Genomic DNA, 22321 nt, shown 5'->3' on the forward strand with positions numbered 1-22321 from the left:
AGGGAGTTTCAATGCTTTTCACTCATTTTGATCATTCTTGTTTAAAAACCAAAGTCTTCTTCCTGTGTTGATCCCATCAAAAGGGTCTTCTGTATGAGTTCTCAGCCTCCAAAGTGCTCTGTTTAATACCATATCCTCTATCACACCACATGCTTACATGTCTTCCTTTATGACATCCCCACTACTTCTTTTTGGGTCAGCCTATGTCTTTTTGCTTCAATCTTGGTCTGTTGGACTCTGTTGCCCACATAGCAGTCAGGACTGTGCTTTATATGACCAAACTATCTGAGCCTGTATGCTCTCATTTATGGGTGGTATTTTGAGTATGTCTCTAACATACTGTTCTCAGGGAGACATGTGCAGCCAGACCTAGCAGTCAGAGCCAGAGTCTGCAGTCAACAGATAGGAGTCAAGAGTTGGTGGGGTCAGAATACCAGGAGGTCAGAGGTGGAAGACAAACTGGAGATTAGAACCATTAGAAGGGAACCAATGTCAGGCCAGGTCAGAAGCAGAAGACAAACTGGAGAACAGGAATGACAAGTCAAATGCCAGGAGTCAAGCTGGGTCAGAATGCCAGAAGAGCAAAGTGGGGTAGCTGGAGCAGGAAACACAAGGCACACAGGTGTTCAGACAGCTTCCCTTTGCTGCTGCTGACTTAAAAGTAGGGCCAGTGGGCCAATCAGCCACTCTGAGAGTCTACCAATTGGATCTTAGAGGTGGAGCTTTACACTGGGGCTGGACTTCATAGGTTTCAGACTAGCAGGTGGAGAGTTGGAGTATGGAGTATGCTGCTCTCACGAACCTTGCAGGTCTGGGTTTAATACCTGTGGGTCAACACACATTCTCTCTCTCTCTCTCTCCCCTCACTTGGTCTTTCTTGCTCATACCACTGATCCATCTCAATGTTTGCATTTCTGTGGAACAAATCATTTGTTCGTGTTTCTTTTTTGTTGCCCAACACCCAGCGCCGTACATAAAAATGGATGGACAACCATTTTTTGGACTTTCCCTTTTCATCCTACTGGTATCTTCTGTCACATGCTACATTATTTATCTCTACTCATTTAAGCCTGGCATTTATTATCCTAGCTCTAATATTCTCCTCTTTCCCCTTTTTTCTGGATTCTGGAATCCAGATACTTATTTAAAAATACAGTGCCATGTATAAATTATCCCTCCACATATTTGTATAATAAACCTCAGGTAAGTAAGTGCCTTATGAACTGATAATTTGGCTCAGTTTGGTGAAGAAATTGCCCCTATGTAATTCAATAAATAGGCAACTGCAATGCATCTTTTTAGATTTTAGTCCTGTACACAGGCTAGAAACACATACTGTATCTATTAGCTTCCTATCTCCAGCATCCTCTTTACTTTTTATCAGCATAAATTTAGCCTCTGAAACATTTTTTTTTAAAGAGCAGTTTCTTGTCTAGTTATTCTCATGGTACAGTTGAATGTGTGATTGCTGACACACTACACTGTGCCTTAACCTACTAGTGATCCATCTAAATCAAAGATCTAATTATTCATTCCTGATGTATAATTAATATCCCCTTATTGCTAGAGCTTTACGGCACTGAAGCACAATGTTCCCTACAGAGGAAAGCTATTTACTGTAAACAGTGTCAAACAGCAACTGTTCTAAATTTTACTGTTATTTCAATACTATATTTTATATTAATTGCCCCTCCCAAATAGCACTTTAACAGCTTTGGTGCACATTTTTCAAATAGAGGGGGTGATGTTGCACACACCCCACATCTAGATCTGCAAAATGCATTTTGTATTTCTAAGATGGATAATTGTGTGTAAAATGTGGGCACTTGTGTATCTGAGGGCCAGTATGCATGCACAACTGCATGTTTTGCACACGTGTGGTCTGCATGTATAATTGCCTGTTTGAACACGAATACTTTTGTACAGCAGACCTCTGCATGGAGCTAACTACAGGATCACAGCCTTAGGTGACAGCTTAAGCACCTATGTTTGAAAACACTGCCTACTAGGTATATGTGGGCCACCCAGTGCATTGGGAACCTATATATTTTAGGTTACATTTCCCCACTGGCGTATTATTTATAATTGCATATGACAGGTGGCAAGAAAGGGACAAAAGCATTAGATTGGCCAGTGGCTCCAATTCTATTATAACTTAAAAGTTACAAAGCAATAATCCTGCATCTTGGCAAGGGATTACACTAGATGACTCTTGTGGTCCCTTCTAATCCTGTCATTCTAATACAACACCAAAAAGCAACCTCCATTGGTAGTATGAAAGCCGGGAGGCAACTGACGCTCCAAGCAGCATGGTCTCTGTCCACATGGCTCCAAATGGGGATCAAACATTCCCTGAAGTAAATTTTCAACACTTGTCTACTGCCACAGCCAGACTGTGCCAAACAACTGATTCAATGCATTGCTAACAAGAATATTACTTTAATGTCATTCTTGTTCAGTGTGCCACAGACAATTCAAAGCTCAAATTGTCCTGATCGGTCACTTGCATGGTCAAAGAAACCAAGCCAACCAGTGATGTGAAGGTCATCTTTGAACCCAAAGGATGAACATTACTTTAATGTCACAGTTTGTGGATGGGAAATAGAGATCCCAATGTAAGCTGTCTAATATTACAGAAGAGAGCTTCCTTGATTGTCAGTATAGGTAATTCAGATACTTTCTTAAGAAAAAAATATTCAGGAAACTAAATTTAGTAGGCCTGTAAAAGAAATGGAAAAGATTATTCTTGAGAGACTAAAAGAGGCAGATTGGATGGCCCAAATGTACAGTCTCATTACTCTCTATAGTAAATTAAGTCAGAAACAGATTCAGTCATGGAAAAGGAATCTACAGTTTGAATTAAATGAAAAAGTATGGCATTATTTTAGGTGTTTAAATACTTCCACCACCCTCATCACTGTAGTATCTGAGCACTTCACAATCATGAAATGGATTTTATCGTTAAATACCCCTGTGAAATATTATCCTCATTTTACAGACATAGAACTGAAAAACAGGGTTGGATTAAGTGACTGAAACAATGTCACACAAAAATCTGTGGCTGAGCTAGGACTTGAACCCAGGTTTCCCTAGCCCAGTGGCCGAGTGGTTAAGGTACTCGGCCACAGTCCTGAAGGTTGTGGGTTTGCATTTCACTTGATCTCACATTGAAAAGCCACCTCTAGTTCAGCCAGTTACAAGATGGGTACCCGATCCATTGGGTCAGGGCTCTCAAAGACAGCTAGAGGTGATGCTGCCCACATCGCTCCCTTGTGTGCCATTGCATGGGAAACTGACATCCTTAACCGGGAGACAAGGTGGGTGATGTAATGTCTTTTATTGGGCTAACTTCTTTTGGTGAGAGAGACAAGCTTTAGGGCCACACAGAACTCTTTTTACAAAAGTTGGTCTAATAATATCCAGTATATATCCTCTAATATCCTGGGACCGCCATGTCTATAACTACATTGTATGTCTTAACTAGGTCAGCCCAATGAGCCCTTAACTTTAACCTCTGACTCCTTAGTCCCAGTCCAATGCCTTAACCACTAAATCATCCTTCCTCACCTGTTTATCAAGCTGCAGACAGTCTCCGAGATTCATTTGAGAAGATTCAAATCAAACTCCTGTATTAGATGAGCAAGATACCTGACAAATGACATGATATAAATTCTAGCATGTGGTGCTGACGATGAAAACTGTGTGGTGATAGTGGGCTGTTGGTTTTTTAAAAATCTATACTAGACATTTCGTCTTATCAAGCAATTTAGAGCTGGGATCAAAGAGGGAATATATGTATTATGGACATGGACTTGATTTGATCTCCAAAAATATTTCTGTACCTGGGATGAGCTTTTTTTAAAGATTCAGATAATCCTCAAATACTAACTGCCAAATAATTGAAGAAAATAATCCAACCCCAATTGGTCCAGATCCTCAGCTGGTATAAACCAGCATAGCTCCGTTGACCATTATTTAATTACCTGCTGTTTTCATACAAGTATGAGATTTTCCAAAATTCTCTCTGTTAGGTATTTATATGGCCCCCAACCATCAGAACAGCTCACAATATTTCATGGATGTATTCACAGTACCTCTGTGAGGTAGGGAAGTGCTTATGCCCATTTCACAGATGGACACCAGAAGTACAGAAAGATTAAGTGACTTGGCTAAGGTCACACAGGGAGTGTGGGGCAGAGCCTGGAATTGGACCCAGATCTCCCAATTGCCAGTCAAGTACTCTAATCACTGGACCACATTTCCCAGCTGGTTAGCTGCCATATTGTGTTATTCATGGAAATACATGGGAGCGAAAACAGCAGAGTGCTATGCCCGATCCAAAGTGCTAAGACATCAACAGGATTTTTCACCCTGACATCACTGGGCTTTTCCTCAGATTTTTGAACTCCGTGTGACAAGAAAAAGTGGGTCATTTCAAGGTAAGCTATACTGACAATTGTGTTAATAGTTGCCACCTTAACAAGGCCTTTGAGTAAGACACAGATGACACTTTTAATTGGTTGTTACTTTTTGGAAAGGGGAAAAATGATATAAATATTAAAGGCTTCAGAGTAGCAGTTGTGTTAGTCTGTATCCGCAAAAAGAAAAGGAGGACTTGTGGCACCTTAGAGACTAACAAATGTATTTGAGCATAAGCTTATGCTCAAATAAATTTGTTAATAAATATTAAAGTGATCATTCAACCACACTTTTATAGATCCATAAATAGCATGAGATTGTTTCTCGGTGTTCCCCACATGGTGAGTACCCACACACTTAAAAAAGCATGTTTCATATTTGCTTGCCTCTCCATTATCTAGAATTAGGCTTCCTATTGCTTTTTTGCTCTCAGCTGCCTCTTGTCTCTCACTAGATGTACAAGACGTTGAGTTTTCTCTGAAAGCTAAGTAAACAAAAATTTTAGAAGCTATTTTTATTTAGCATAGTGGGTGGACTTCTCTTAGATACTCTTCTGCGAGATGAATGAACTCTGAAAGAAATAGCTACACTTCACAATAGCAATTAAAGCCAGAGTTAGTCTAAAACAACTGTATGAAGTTAATTTTGCTAAGAAGTAACAATCAAGTTGTTCTCCCTCCATAAAGTACCAGGAACAAGACATGAGTATTTTAAATATAAATCATTGCTGCTTCATGCTTGTCTCATGGTTCCTTTGGCTACATTAATCATTCTTATGGGGAAAAAAATTCTTAGAGTAGTATAAAATGAAAATCAATTTAGGATAAATACCACTACAGATTTATTTCCTTAGGGCCTGATCCAAAGTCCACTGAAGTCAATGAATGGTATTTGGATCACTCCCTTAAAATGCCAGTGTTTTGTGCATGAAGGATTAAGAAGCATTAGGACAGATGCACTGTTTTTGTAAGTAAGTGCAACTCCACTAATTTCAGTGGAGTTACAGCTGCTTACATCACTGCTGAATTTGACCCATCCAACTTAACGCTTCAGAGGTGGTGACTGAATAGGTCAGCTTAACTATTTTCACCCCCAGTCCAGCTAAATTCAAATGGCATCTCGGCAATTCCTAAAGATTGAATTTCACAATATCATATGTAAAAAGTGGTGCAAACTAACCAATCCTAAATTAGATGCCAGTAAGGTAAGTAGAAGAGAGGTCAGTGCAATGAGAAATTCAAATTTAAGGGGAAACATAAAAGTTAGTTATGATTTGGTTGAGTTCATTAAATGTGTTAATATGATTCTTTTCCCTATTGTTTTCCATTCTTTTATATGTGGTTTTAATATCACTGCAGCACTTTCTACCTTGTCCTCTGTTATTTTTATCTCAGAGGACTGTCAGGGTTATAAATGTTTCTGGTAATAATTATGGTAGTTCTGATCACAACTCCGCAGTTTAAATGAAAAACTCAAGTCATCATTAGGAGATTGAATCTCTGCTTTATATATGAAAGATGCAGAGTAACTACCCCAAATGACAGGATTTGCTCTAAGTACTGTATAAATGTGCTGAGAATATACAAGTAAATTCGTTAATTAGTTTATGAATTGAGATCAGGTTAAAATGGTCACTTTAAGAAACCCACCGCTCCTTTTCTGACTTTCTTTGCCTTGAAAAACCTTAACAGAACAAGAAAAGGAGTACTTGTGGGCACCTTAGCCCTGGTCTACACTAGGACTTTAGGTCGAATTTAGCAGCGTTAAATCGATGTAAACCTGCACCCGTCCACACGGTGAAGCCCTTTATTTTGACTTAAAGTGCTCTTAAAATCGATTTCCATACTCCACCCCTGACAAGTGGATAAGCGCTTAAATTGGCCTTGCCGGGTTGAATTTGGGGTACCGTGGACACAATTCAATGGTATTGGCCTCCGGGAGCTATCCCAGAGTGCTCCATTGTGACCGCTCTGGACAGCGCTCTCAACTCAGATGCACTGGCCAGGAAGACAGGAAAGGAACTGCGAACTTTTGAATCTCATTTCCTGTTTGGCCAGCGTGGCAAGCTGCAGGTGACCGTGCAGAGCTCATCAGCAGAGGTGACCATGATGGAGTCCCAGAATCGCAAAAGAGCTCCAGCATGGACCGAACGGGAGGTACAGGATCTGATCGCTGTATGGGGAGAGGAATCCGTGCTATCAGAACTCCGTTCCAGTTTTTGAAATGCCAAAACCTTTGTCAAAATCTCCCAGGGCATGAAGGACAGAGGCCATAACAGGGATCCGAAGCAGTGCCGTGTGAAACGTAAGGAGCTGAGGCAAGCCTACCAGACAACCAGAGGGGTGAACGGCCGCTCCGGGTCAGAGCCCCAAACATGCCACTTCTATGATGAGCTGCATGCCATTTTAGGGGGTTCAGCCACCACTACCCCAGTCGTGTTGTTTGACTCCTTCAATGGAGATGGAGGCAACACGGAAGCAGGTTTTGGGGAGAGAAGAAGACGATGATGATGAGGAGGAGGTTGTAGATAGCTCACAGCAAGCAAGTGGAGAAACCGGTTTTCCCGACAGCCAGGAACTGTTTCTCACCCTGGACCTGGAGCCAGTACCCCCTGAACCCACCCAAGGCTGCCTCCTGGACCCGGCAGGCAGAGAAGGGAGCTCCGGTAAGTATACCTTTTAAAATAGTATACATGGTTTAAAAGCAAGCATGTGAAAGGATTAATTTGCCCTGGCATTCGCAGCTCTCCTGGATGTACTCCCAAAGCCTTTGCAAAAGGTTTCTGGGGAGGGCAGCCTTATTGCATCCTTCATGGTGGACACTTTACCACTCCAGGCCAGTAACACGTACTCGGGAATCATTGTACAACAAAGCATTGTAGTGTATGTTTGCTGGCGTTCTTTATCTCTCTGTGTTATCCTCAGGAGACTGAGATATCATTCATGGTCTCTTGGTTGAAATAGGGTGCTTTTCTCCAGGGGACATTCAGAGGAGCCCATTCCTGCTGAGCTGTTTGCCTGTGGCTGAACAGAAATGTTCCCCGCTGTTAGCCACAGGGAGGGCGGAGGGTTGAGGGGGTAGCCACGCGGTGCGGGGAGGCAAAATGCGATCTTCTAACGAAAGCACATGTGCTATGTATGTAAATTTAACAGCAAGGTTTACCCTGAAAGACTGTAGCCACTGTTTTATAAAATGTGTCTTTTTAAATACCGCTGTCCCTTTTTTTTTCTCCACCAGCTGCATGTGTTTCAATGATCACAGGATTTTCTCCTTCCCAGAGTGAAGATTAGAAAGAAAAAAAAAAAAAACGCACTCGTGATGAAATGTTCTCTGAGCTCATGCTGTCCTCCCACACTGACAGAGCACAGACGAATGCATGGAGGCAAATAATGCCAGAGTGCAAGAAAGCACAAAATGATCGGGAGGAGAGGTGGCGGGCTGAAGAGAGTAAGTGGCGGGCTAAAGACAGGGCTGAAGCTCAAACGTGGCGGCAGTGTGATGAGAGGAGGCAGGATTCAATGCTGAGGCTGCTGGAGGACCAAACCAGTATGCTCCAGTGTATGGCTGAGCTGCAGCAAAGGCAGCTGGAGCACAGACTGCCACTACAGACCCTGTGTAACCAACCGCCCTCCTCCCCAAGTTCCATAGCCTCCACACCCAGATGCACAAAAATGCGGGGGGGGGGCGCACCGGCCAACCAGCCACTTCGCCACAGAGGATTGCCCAAAAAAAGGAAGGCCGGCATTCAATAAATTTTAAAGTTGTAAACTTTTAAAGTGCTGTGTGGCATTTTCCTTCCCTCCTCCACCACCCCTCCTGGGCTACCTTGGTAGTCGTCCCCCTATTTGTGTGATGAATGAATAAAGAATGCATGAATGTGAAGCAACAATGACTTTATTGCCTCTGCAAGTAATGATTAAAGGGAGGAGGGGAGGGTGGTTAGCTTGAAGGGAAATAGACTGAACCAAGGGGCGGGGGGTTTCATCAAGGAGAAACAAAGAGAACTTTCACACCGTAGCCTGGCCAGTCATGAAACTTGTTTTCAAAGCTTCTCTGATGCGTACCGCGCCCTCCTGTGCTCTTCTAACCGCCCTGGTGTCTGGCTGCGCGTAACCAGCAGCCAGGCGATTTGCCTCAACCTCCCACCCCGCCATTAACGTCTCCCCCTTACTCTCACAGATATTGTGGAGCACACAGCAAGCAGTAATAACAGTGGGAATATTGGTTTTGCTGAGGTCTAAGTGAGTCAGTAAACTGCACCAGCGTGCCTTTAAACGTCCAAATGCACATTCTACCACCATTCTGCAGTTGCTCAGCCTGTAGTTGAACAGCTCCTGACTACTGTCCAGGCTGCCTGTGTACGGCTTCATGAGCCATGGCATTAAGGGGTAGGCTGGGTCCCCAAGGATACATATAGGCATTTCAACATCCCCAACAGTTATTTTCTGGTCTGGGAATAAAGTCCCTTCCTGCAGCTTTTGAAACAGACCAGAGTTCCTGAAGATGCGAGTGTCATGTACCTTTCCCAGCAATCCCACGTTGATGTTGGTGAAATGTCCCTTGTGATCCACCAGAGCTTGCAGCACCATTGAAAAGTACCCCTTGCAGTTTATGTACTCACCGGGTTGGTGCTCCAGTGCCAAGATAAGGATATGGGTTCCATCTATGGCCCCACCACAGTTAGGGAATCCCATTGCAGCAAAGCCATCCACTATGACCTGCACATTTCCCAGGGTCACTACCCTTGATATCAGCAGATCTTTGATTGCACTGGCTACTTGCATCACAGCAGCCCCTACAGTAGATTTGCCCACTCCAAATTGATTCCCAACTGACCGGTAGCTGTCTGGCATTGCAAGCTTCCACAGGGCTATCGCCACTCGCTTCTCAACTGTGAGGCCTGCTCTCATCTTGGTATTCATGCACTTCAGGGAAGGGGAAAGCAAGTCAAAGTTCCATGAAAGTGCCCTTACGCATGCGAAACTTTTGCAGCCACTGGGAATCGTCCCAGACCTGCAACACTATGCGGTCCCACCAGTCTGTGCTTGTTTCCTGAGCCCAGAATCAGCGTTCCACAGCATGAACCTGCCCCATTAGCACCATGATGCATGCATTGGCAGGGCCCATGCTTTGAGAGAAATCTGTGTCCATGTCCTGATCACTCACGTGACCGCGCTGACGTCGCCTCCTCGCCCGGTATCGCTTTGCCAGGTTCTGGTGCTGCATATACTGCTGGATAATGCGTGTGGTGTTTAATGTGCTCCTAATTGCCAAAGTGAGCTGAGCGGCCTCCATGCTTGCCTTGGTATGGTGTCCGTACAGAAAAAAGGCGCGGAACGATTGTCTGCCGTTGCTCTGACGGAGGGAGGGGCGACTGACGACATGGCTTACAAGGTTGGCTTCAGGGAGCTAAAATCAACAAAGGGGGTGGCTTTACATCAAGGAGTATTTCAGGCAGGACTTCACGGAGGGTTACAATAAGAAATGGTGCACCTAAGTTATTATTCTTATTGGAACAAGGAGGTTAGTCTGGCCTCTGATTGATACGTGGCTAGATTTACCTCGCTGCACCTTCTCTGTGAGTGACTGCAGTGTGACCTAGAGGAATGAGTCTCTAGACGGGGGGGAGGGGGTGTGTGGAAGCAAATGAGTACAAAACAAATCTGGTCTATTTCTTGTTTTGATCCACTCCATCTATCTTTTACATCTTTGGCTGGCAGCAGACGGTGTAGAAGGACTGCATGACATCCACACCTCATGGCTGCTCGGCAGAAGATGGTGCAATATGACTGCTATCCATCCTCATCTCTTGCCTGCCCGGCAGATGATGGTACAGTACAACTGCTAGCAATCCATATCGCCTGCCTGCTTACCATAAGACAGTTCAATAGGACTGACTGCAGGACTAAAGAGAATGACCTGGTCAAGTCACTCCAAATTTAGTCCCTGCGCCCATGTCTGCCCAGGCGCTCCTGGCCGACGTGGCCAGGAGCACCTCGGACATGACGAGGATGGCTACCAGTCGTACTGCACCGTCTGCTGCCAGAAGGCAAGGGGTTGCTGCTACTGTGTAGCAATGCAGTACGGCGTCTGCCAGCACCCAGGAGACAAACAGTGACGGTTACCTGAGTGGGCTCCATGCTTGCCGTGGTATGGCATCTGCACAGGTAACTCAGGAAAAAAGGCGCGAAACGACTATCTGCCCTTGCTTTCACGGAGGGAGGGAGGGAACGGGGGCCTGACGATATGTACCCAGAACCACCCGCGACAATGTTTTAGCCCCATCAGGCATTGGGATCTCAACCCAGAATTCCAATGGGCAGCGGAGACTGCAGGAACTGTGGGTTAGCTACCTACAGTGCAACACTCCAGAAGTCGACGCTTGCCTCGGTACTCCGCCGAGTTAATGCACTTAATGCACTTAGAGCATTTTCTGACACACACTCAAATATATAAAACCGATTTCTAAAAAAACGACTTCTATAAATTTGACCTAATTCCGTAGTGTAGACATACCCTTAGAGACTAACAAATTTATTTGAGCATAAGTTTTTGTGAGCTACAGCTCACTTCATCGGATGCATTCAGTGAAGTAGCTCACGAAAGCTTATGCTCAAATAAATTTGTTAGTCTCTAAGGTGTCTCAAGTACTCCTTTTCTTTTTGCGAATACAGACTAACACGGCTGCTACTCTGAAACTTAATAGAACACTGATCCTTCACACAGTTACACATAAGTCTTGTGTGTAGGCTACACTTGGATAAGCTGTCATTAAGATAAGTTATAAATAACAATTGTAATTAATTTTTACTATTACAGATTATCTGTATTGTCATCTGTTTGTGCTGAATGCAATATTATAATTATTTGTGCTGTAGTAGTGTCGAAGATCCCCAGACATGTGTTAGGTGCTGTACGAACACAGAGCAAAAAATGGCTGCTGCTTACAACGGCACTATAATCATCATTTGGGCCTTGGGTTTCTACCATAACAAATATTTACTATTACAGATCAATAGCTCTGCTTACTCTTACATGGAGCCATTTTGAGGTAACTCAGCCAGTCATCTGTCTTCCTCACTATCTAATCTGCATACTGCAATTTTATTGGCTGAAAAGAGTCAGTGGTGTGAGGAGGACTACACTCATTTTTATTTTATTTATTAAAGAAAATAATATTGCATTTTGGGCAAAAAAGAGCAATGTTCCTTTAAATTTGGACATGACCATTTAGTGGACAGCCACAAAGCACAATGAAGGTTTGATTCCACCAGGCCCAATCCCAACTTCTGATAAATGTAGATTCAGTTATACATTGGCCACTGTCTTGGGCTATATTGCAGTCACTTTTGTGCCTCCATAACAACAACAACAACAACAACAAATGGCAGCTACAAGAAAATGATCCCTGCATAGGACATAACCAGTGGTGAAGAGCAGACATGGCACCTCCTATGCTCCCCACTTCCTCCCTGAAATCAGATGGGGCATAGCTAGCGCATGATATGGGGCACCTCTACATGTCCAGCAGCCATAAATGGACACTTCAGACAGTTAGGGTGAGGTTGAGGGGGCAGATGAGCTGCCTATATTTTGGACTACCTAAAAAACAGCATAGGGTTTCCTCTTTATTTTGTGCTGTGTGATGTTTTTATGACACACCGTGGGTTTTTTTTTTGCTAAGGACTGTAAATTATTTAGCAATACACAGCTTGCAGTCCAGCCAGTCTTGAGATTGCACACGACACAGTGAATAGATGTACACTGGAAAGGTGCCAGATCGCATATTGCACATCTGGCTGTTAGGGGTTTATAGCCAAAGATAAAGAGGAGTTTGTCACAAAGGCAGCAGTCCAGCCTGACACAAATCTACGAGCGGGCATGGAGTTAGCTCCTTTGAATGCTCAGCTCTCACATCCTGAATTACAAACGCTCTCTCCTGATCAGTGCAGAAGGGGAGGTAGTGTCTTAGCCCTGATGCCTGTGACTTTTTCCAAACCAAAGACTCCTTTTGGAGATGGAACACAGCCAGGTCTTTTAATTGGGATCAACAAATCAAACCAGAGAGTAACACGAATAATTAAACATAAATTGAATACCCCAAATTTCAGGGTTGTTTCCATCAGGTCTCTCAGTTCAGACACATCTCTGTTTGTAATTTATAGGAATTCTCAGGTGATTTCACTGCTTATGACTGCTGGTTTCCAGAGTACAATATAAAGCATGCCCATTTTCTCAGGTTTTTGCCTGGGGTAGGACTGAGTGCAGGGTAGAGAAAAAAAACCTCCTTTTGCTAATAGTGGTAAGCAGAAATGCAGATCACGCTTGCACCCGGATGCACTATATGTGCGCACAGTCTCAATTATAAAACAAATGATGTAACACAGATGGGGGGAAATCCTATCTGGCCTTATGTTGCCTCCCAAGATTCAGTACGCAGCAGAGATTATGCATGTCCATTGCATAGGAACAAGGCACTAAAGAGGCCCTGTGAGAAGACAGCACACCTCACTGGCTCTCTATACTAGAACAGTGGGAGAGGGAGGCAGGACTGATGGGAGAATAGTGAGTGGGTCTGTGTGTAGTACAAAACCCACATATGTAGCATGAGAGCAATGGACTTCCTCTACATCATGCAGTATCCAACGACCACGGTCAGCTAACGCATGCTGGGACTAGAGAGTCTGTCCCTAAGCACCAGGTCCTTTATATGCAGTTTCCTGACCCACAGCCTGTTTGCCTCAAGAAGTAAGAGTTAAACTGAAAAGCTATTTAGATTTGCCCCGCAAATCTAAACTGAACATAAAACTACAAATAATGTTCTTAGCTTTCCCTGAGTATGGGAGAGATGTTGCACAACCTCTGTGGCTGACAATCCCACAAACCTATTTGGAACTATCTTTCCCAGTGTCCTCCACCAGTTCAGTTGATAACTACAGTAATTTTAAGCCCTGATTCAGCACTAACTAAAGAGTATCTATATAAGAACACGCAGGAAAAGTTCATCCGGATCAGCTAAAGGTATGAATTTACAGTGGATTAATTGAACTCCATTGAGGAGGGGAGCTGGGAGGAAGAGAAGGAACTTACTCAGAAATCAAATGGTCTTAAGTCAGTTTAGTTTAATTCAAAGTGTATTAATGTTAGTTTAGATACTCCACAAAGGTTTGTTTCATGATACAATGGTCATGTCTACCCTAGTAAAAGAGATGTGTTCTTAACATGTTAAATCCTAGTGTAGAGAAGGCAGTTGTAGTTAATGTGTGTTAGATGGTGGAGGTAAACCCTAGGGTTATCTTCAAAATGAATTAAACTACACCAAATTGAGGTCACTTGAATTTTGAATAAAAGTGTCCTCACAGGCGTTTAATGCAGTTTAACTAATCTGCATTAAAATTAATTTGGATTAATGTATGTAGACAAGTCCTATGTAGACAAGCCCCAGGCATGTTCTAGTCTCGCTCATGCCACTGGGACCACTTAAATGCTTAATGTTAGAAGCCTGCTAAATGCCTTCATTGAACTAGGGTCATCATAGTCAAGTAGAATTAACAGCAGGAGCCAGGCCCATCATGACTGAAACTGTATGACAACTTTGCCTTCACCAAGCTACAAACTTTTTCAACATTTTAATTTTTTAAATGCGAAGCCTTCTATTATTTGCTGTGTCATCTCTAATGATACCTTGAGCTCATCATATGACCCCCCCCCTCCCCAAGGGACAACAGAGCAAAACAAATGGAAAGTGTCAAATTATCTCTCACCACTTCAGTGTTTCCATCTAATAAATTCATTTTAACAACAACAAAAATCAAACATAAGCTTAAATCATGCCACTTTTACCCAGAGTGATTAGTACTTATCTCTTCAAGTAGTCCTATTGAAGTCAATGGAAGCACTTGTGTAGGTATTGTTCAATGGACCTCATAAAATAAACTCAGACAAGAAGTTGGACCATTTTCACCTACTCCCTTGTAGTTATAAACTGAAACAACAACAAATAATGTTTTCTTATCAAATGTGAGACTCTGTTAAATTTGTAGATGCCAAACGGTTATTTTATGACTCTGTACATTTTTAGGTTTCTTTGCCCTTTTTCCTCCAGATTTTACAAACAACCTAATTGCAATTAATGAACCATACAGTAGCAAAACAGGTTAAGAGAGCAATCTGCTAGAAGAGAAATTTTAGCTGTCACCATAGCCTGGGGCAATTTTGGTTGATCCCATTTTTACTTCTGTTTTGGAAACAAATTTCAAAATTTCAGCAATATCAAAGCAGCTCAGCCCAGGAGCTGAGTTGAAGAGACTCAGGAGTTAAGAAATAATGATATTCCCTAAACTATGTCAAACTGTTGGATTAAAGGGTATCAACAGTAGATCCTTCACTTGAAGAATGAGAAGGCTTGGTTATGCAACAATTGATGCCATTTCAGCATCTGCAATCCGGCCATGTCTACTGATACCTTTGCAGCAGGAAAGAGTGTTATATGGCACTGTCAATCATTCTCTCTCAGACATGCACATAAATGTTCAGACTGCCAGATCTAGCAGAAATGTCAGAGCAGGACCAAAAAGGAGACAATCTACTGACAACTGGAGTGACTTAGCTCCCCTGCTCCCTCAGGCCACAAAGCACCTTGTTATTGCTTCCATTGTGTATGGAGGACTGAAAGGGCACACAAGCCCAAACCTTTCCCCGTTTAGGCCCAATCCTGCATTGCTGCTCCTTTTGACATCAGTAGATAACAAGGGAACAGTTTTCAGAATCCCAGCTATTAGAGCTCAAGAAAAAGGAGTTTGGTTCTATTTTGTCTCAGGCATTAAAACTAGAACTCCCAAACTTGGGATAAATTGGGATCTAGATCCTGACTTCACAATTCAGATGTGTCTCTCCTTTTAATGTGGCACCTCTCTACTGCTGCATTCCTTCTCTTTTCAGTCATGCTGGTTTACAGTTTACTAAGAAAAAATGTTTTTACCTCTTTTAGAAATCCACTGTCAATAGAACTACTAAAAAGGGAAGGTACAGTTTTCTATTCTGCCTCGTGCATTAGCAAAACTACCAGCCAAATTCTGATTGTGGAATTGTGATAATTGGAATGATTTATGAAGCAGAACGAACACAACTCGGTTGTCAGATAGTAGCTGCACCTGCATTGCTAGCAGCCATAAATAATATTAAAAACTAATTACATTTGGTAGATGGGGGAATAAGTGTGTGACACCATGGTCTAGTAACCCATGCTTACACAGGGCTTGCCTATGAAGGATATTCAGGAAAATTAATCCAAATTAACTAAAGTGTGAATTGGAAGTAGCATTTAAACCTCTTTGTGAACACCTTCATTCAGAAAGTGGCCTTAACTAGATTTAGTTTAATTTGCTTCCAAAGCAAATTAAGCTAAACTGCAATAAGGCCACTTTATTTCTGAATAACAGCATCCACAAAGATTTTTAATGAGGTTTAACTAATCCACTGGTCCTGCTGTGGATGACCCACCCATGGGCGTCATGTTCAATGTCATTTCTGTACAGTCACTTTTTTAGTGGGCCACTTTAATAATGTTTTTGTTGGTTAATTCAGCAAAGAGAGGTTCTATAGAACACAGGGTATGTGTGCCTGGATCAGAACATTGATCATTAAATCCCATCTCCTGCCCTGCTTTTACTTCATAAGAAATTGAAAAGTCACCCATGTTGTATTTTCTGTTACCCTACACTTCAGCCTCACAACCAACATAGTTATGCTAATACAAAACCCTGTGCTTATGCCAGGTCTGAGTGCCTGACTATCCCTGCCAAAATTCCTTCTACTCTGGATATCTGTTTTTAGTACAGAAACCCTCCTAAACCCTAGCCTATTGCAGGGTTCCTTTCCCGTATAATATAGGCACCATTTCTGCACCAGATTATTATTTATATTATGATAGCACTTAAAAGCCCAATTAAAATGGGATCACCCCACTGCGTTATTTCTTAATATGGATGTACAGAACCTAATACCTGCCCCAAGAGTTTATAAATTTAAATACATAAAACAGACAAAGATAAAGTGACTTGCTCACGGTCAGCATCAGAAAGGGAACCAGGGGTCAGCAACATGTATGTACACAGACACAAGTGCCCATGGTAAAAATTTTGAGGTCCGTGAAGGGTGCTCATGGACAGCTCCCCTGCAAGTGGCTCCCCATCCCTGCTGTTGCTGGTGGAGGTGTGGCCAGGCAGCTCTGCCCACTGCTTCTGTCCACACTGACTCCGCGGCTCCCAGCCCATTGGCCAGGAATCATGGCCAATGGGAGCTGCCAGGGGCAGCGCCTGTAGACAGAGGCAGCGTGCCTGCAGAGCTGCCTGGCTGCACTTCCACCAGCAGCGGCAGGGATGGGGAGTCACTCACAGGGAGCCATCAGAGGTGAGCCTCCCCACAAGCAACTCCCCCGTCCCTGCTGTTGCTGGCTGGCGGAGGCGCGGCCAGGTGCCTCTGCATGCTGCCTCCATCCCCGCTCCCTGAGCGCAGACTTTGCGGTTCCCAGCCCATTGGCCGAGAACTGTGTCCAGTGGGAGCTTTGGGAGCCACACCTGAGGATGAGGCAGCATGCAGAACCATCTTACCGTGCCTCTGCATAGGAGCTGGATGGGGGACATGCCTCTACTTCCTGGAGCTGCTTGAAGTAAAGACTGCATGGAGCCTGCCCACCCCACGCACTCCACCCCACGCCCCAGCCCTAATCCCCCTCCCACCCTCTGAACCCAGCCTGGAGTTCCCCCCCTGCACTCTGAACCCTTCAGCCCCAGCCTGGAGCCCCCTCCTTCAGCCCAAATCCCTCACCCCCAGCCCCACACCAGAGTCCTGACCCCCAGCCGGAGCCCTCCTTCCCCTCCCCCCGCATCCTGAACGCCTCATTTCTGGCCGCACCCAAGAACCTGCAGCCCCAGCCCAGAGCCCACACCCCCTCCCACACCCCAACCCCCTGACTCAGCTCAGAGACCTCCCCCCCTGCCGCCAATGTCCATCACTAAGTCCAGTAATTTTTTCAAGTGTCAGTTGTGCAACATGATGGTGCTGACCCCTGAATAAAACTCAGGTCTCCTGACTCCCCATCCAGTATCCTGTTCACTAGACAACACTTCTTTATCATCAGATTGTGGAATATAATAGTTTGATTCTGCAAATACCAAGTTCCTTCTGCCTCTTTTCAAGTCAACTTGCATCGTTACTGACTCTGACATATCTATGGTGTGATGCTTAGCACCCTGCATCATTGTAACAACTTACATGGAATTTGGGAGGTAGGAGCTCAGTATGCAGGAGAGAAGAATTTACAGGATGCACCAGGAAGTCAGTCTGTGTGCTCATGGCTAGAATGCTAGCTGCAGTTCTCTGTACTCAGTTCTCCTTATAAATAACCAGCTTTGTTTACAAGCATAAAGTCCTTTTGTGTTTTTCCCAGCACATGGTGCATTAAACAAGCCGCAGGTCCCCAAAATGCCAGACACAGCATGTAAGAAAAGAAGCAATAAAAAAAAATTCTGGTAAACAAATGGCATTCTACTTCCCTCAAAGCCAATAAAGATCCTATTCAGTTCAAATATCCTCTCCTTACAGTATTCGAGAAGGCTCAAAACTATCTCCCAAACAGTTTGCTCAGCCTTAACACAAAGTGAGTCTAAATCAGTTTCTCCCCCCTCAGGCTTCTGCTCCAATATACTCTGGAGACATTTTTGCTCTTCATGTTATTATATTTCTGACTCAGAAGCAGAATTTGTCAAATAGGAAAATTTTCTGCCCTATGGGTCTAGGCGGAGTTCCATTTTTCTAGATTTAGTACAGGTAGTCATATCAGGCACCTTCTCGGAGGTCAGAATTTCTGTGGATTAAACCTAATGAAGATTTTGTTACATCTTGTTTAAACTTCAAGCCATTTTAGTGGAAAGGAAACATTTATTTTCTTTATTGATGATGCACACAAAAAAAATGGCTTTAAAGCAGCCACAAAGGAAGATCAACACAGAAGTCAGAAATAGGATAGAGAGACCATCATTAAAATCCTGTGGGTCTAAATATGATAATAGAATTGGATGATTAAAATAAGGAAAAATAATGAGAAAAATGATTGGTAAAGAGGTGTTTTCTTTCTTGATTGCTTGTTATAGTCTTTGGAAAACTTGTATAGAAACCACATTTTGCTCTAGGGTCTCATTCTACAGTCCTTCAGACTAAGTTCCCATTGAGTTCAGGAAGTCCTTCTATTACCAGAAGGAGTTTTTCTTGTCTAAGGACTATAATAACTATTATTATGCTTGTCATAAATGTAAAGGGAAGGGTAAACCCCTTTAAAATCCCTCCTGGCCAGGGGAAAGCTCCTCTCACCTGTAAAGGGTTAAGAAGCTAAAGGTAACCTCGCTGGCATCTGACCAAAATGACCAATGAGGAGACAAGATACTTTCAAAAGCTGGGAGGAGGGAGAGAAACAAAGGGTCTGTGTGTCTGTCTGTATGCTGCTTTGCCGGGGATAGAACAGGAATGGAGTCTTAGAACTTTTAGTAAGTAATCTAGCTAGGTATGTGTTAGATTATGATTTCTTTAAATGGCTGAGAAAAGAACTGTGCTGAATAGAATGACTATTTCTGTCTGTGTGTCTTTTTTGTAACTTAAGGTTTTGCCTAGAGGGATTCTCTATGTTTTGAATCTAATTACCCTGTAAGGTACCTACCATCCTGATTTTACAGGAGTGATTCCTTTACTCCTATTTACTTCTATTTCTATTAAAAGTCTTCTTGTAAGAAAACTGAATGCTTTTTCATTGTTCTCAGATCCAAGGGTTTGGGTCTGTGGTCACCTATGCAAATTGGTGAGGATTTTTACCAAACCTTTCCCAGGAAGCGGGGTGCAAGGGTTGGGAGGATTTTAGGGGGAGAGACGTGTCCAAACTACGTTTCCCAGTAAACCCAGTTAGAGTTTGGTGGTGGCAGTGGTTATTCCAAGGACAAAGGATAAAATTAATTTGTATCTTGGGGAAATTTTAACCTAAGCTGGTAAAAGTAAGCTTAGGAGGTTTTCATGCAGGTCCCCACATCTGTACCCTAGAGTTCAGGGTGGGGGAGGAACCTTGACAATGCTAGTGCATAGGGACTCCAAACAGTGACCACTAGTAACCTGTTATGCTCGATGCTGTACAAAAAGAAAGCTTCTGCCCCAAACAACTCCCAGTCTAGGATTTAGACAATAAGCAGTAGATGAATAAACAGGCAAATGAAATGACTGGCAGGAAGTCAAGATAACTGTAGAGACAGCTGTGATTGAATACATTAGTCACAACAACAGTTGCAATAGTCACAAATGATTGCCACCTGAGCTAATGGCGAAGAGCTCAGACCCTAATTGTCACACTATAGACAGGACCTGGGTGATATTTCTATTGTTCTGAGCCCCTCTTCTTCGCCCACTATGCATATTATGGGTTGTCATTTTTCCTCTAAATAACTTTTTGCAAACTCTCCTCTACGAATTAGATACTTCATGAAAGGCAGATCTGTAAATATATTCTATTAGTATGATGTGGTATGATTTACAACAGTCATTTTGTCACAGTTATCACCAGGAGAGCAGAATCCATCTGCAGCAAGAGGCTTTTAAGTGTGTCAATAATTTATGCTGCGGCTATCCACTCTTCCTGTTTGTTGCTGTTCTGGCAGAATGGCTACTCCCTGATCCCTCTTATAGTTGAAATGGAGCATGGGTTTGAGGACAGATCAGATTTGTTCTCCTTTATGTATTCTCTTGTACTCTAAGTAATAGTTCAGAAGGGTCGGCTCAAGGAAAAGAATGTGTGTGTTGATAAACAAAGTCTGAAGAACAAATTAAACTTATTGGACATTCAAGAACACTGCATGTACACCTGAAAACAAAGAGCCACAAATAGAGGGCACAAGTGAACTATTAGCTGCAAGAAAATACTCAAACACAATCCAAGCAATAGTGTGAAGCAATATAATCACTCCTCACATGTTTAGGACAAGAGTGTCATCCACCCAACAGGTCCTTGCAAAGAAATAAGGGGTCATAAGACATTCATAAGACTTCTCTATGAGGGCAATCTGTATTGTGGTTATAGTGCAGAAAGACCAGCCTCTATCTATAGACTATTATAGAGTCAGGGTTGCCTATTGGACAGATGACCAGACTGGCAATTGGCAGACCGGAGTTCTATTTCTGACTCTGCCACTGGCCTGCTGAGTGACCTTGGGCAGGTCACTTAGTCTCTCTGTGCCTCAGTTTCCACATCTATATAATGGGGATAATGGACTCCTTTGGGAAAAAAATAAATTTGTGGATGAAAAGCACTATTCAAGAGTGAAGTGTCATTAATACAGGGCTGTTATTTGCCAACCCATGCAGGGAATGGCTCTAGCCTTGACTCTGCCCCCTCAATGCACCAGCCAGTGCAGCTGAGCCCAGGAGGAGGGGAAAGTAAATTACAATCAGACCAGTGCTTGAGTCGTGCCAGAATACTATTTCAGCTCTTTTTAGGAGCCAGAATGGCATTTCAGCACTTCTGCTGTCCCAGGCCTTTTCCTTCCCAGCTGCTAAAGCATCCTGAGCCAAAGATGCCAGTTCCAGGCTCATCCGGGGGACGCTCAGTGGTAGGTCAGCATAGAAGGAGCCAGGGATGTGGCTGCCAGGACAAAGCAAGGGAATGTGGAGCTGCCAGGAGCCCAGGGTGGAGCTGAAGCTGGACAATCACAGGAGCCATACAGCAGAGCCACACAGATAGCGGAGTCCTCTGTGAGGAGCAGGAGCTCTGCATCAAGAGATCCCTATTTCCTTGAGTCTCCCCCTGCTCCTTTATTATCCTTCTCTTCCTCCCAGCTCCCCTCCTCAGTGTCCCATTTCCCACTACTCCCTTCCAGGGCCTCCCTCTACCCTGCATTCCAGCACTTCATTTTTAAGGACCCCAGAACTGCACCAAACAATGGTCTGGCACAGATTACCCACTCCAAGAGCAGGGGTGGGGGGTCATAGAGTCCAAATTGTCACAATTTGGTCCCTGTGTTATGAGAAAACTGGACTTGACATAACCCACAGCTATCTTGTGCAGCTATCTTGTGCAGTCTGGAAGCATGGACACCACACAGCGAGAAAGAATTTAGCCTTTCTTAGGCAGACACAAACATCTGCACAGCTGCAATGTTGCTAACAAGGATAGCTGACCTTGATCTGGGTGCTTGTGTCTGTCAGTTTCTTGTTAGAGCTGCTTTGCAGATCAGTAGAAATTATGCGTTCTTTGCTGTTGCTAGAGAAATGGTCAGCCCATTAGGGATTACTTTGAGTTATGCTTTGTTTTAAGTTACCTATGAAAAGATTAGTTTAAAAACATACTTTGGAGAAGTTTGGATTTTCTATGAGTAAGAAGACACTGACAATCTCCCCAGCAGCTAGGAGGAAGGCTGGCCACTGGAAACCTTCTATTGCCACTTGACACCACCTCAGAGTCTGGGTAACTATATTCTGGGGTGCTCTAGACTATTGCTATTTTATGTGCACTTTGTACTAAAAAAATATAAGGAATAGAGTGGAAGCACTCTTGGGTGTGTCAATCACTTAGCAGATTATATATTTCCTGACACCGCCTGGAAAACAGATTAGTTACCTTAGTGCTGGGTTCAGATAATCCCAGGTAACACCTGCTCTGCTTCTGTAGCAGTACATCCGGCATTTATTAGCGCTCATGATAAACCCACAGTCCAGTCATGAATCAATAATTTATAGATGCAAAGTGCTGGATGCCCATTAAGGAGGTTGATGGGATTTCACAAAGAGCCTTGATGTTACAGGAATCTCTTCTAAGGGCAAGAGGGCTGTAGGCTTCCTGTAGGATGCTGGAAGGATCATGGTGCCAGAA

This window comes from Lepidochelys kempii, chromosome 5, assembly GCF_965140265.1.
Source record: "Lepidochelys kempii isolate rLepKem1 chromosome 5, rLepKem1.hap2, whole genome shotgun sequence".
Lineage (NCBI taxonomy): Eukaryota > Metazoa > Chordata > Testudines > Cheloniidae > Lepidochelys > Lepidochelys kempii.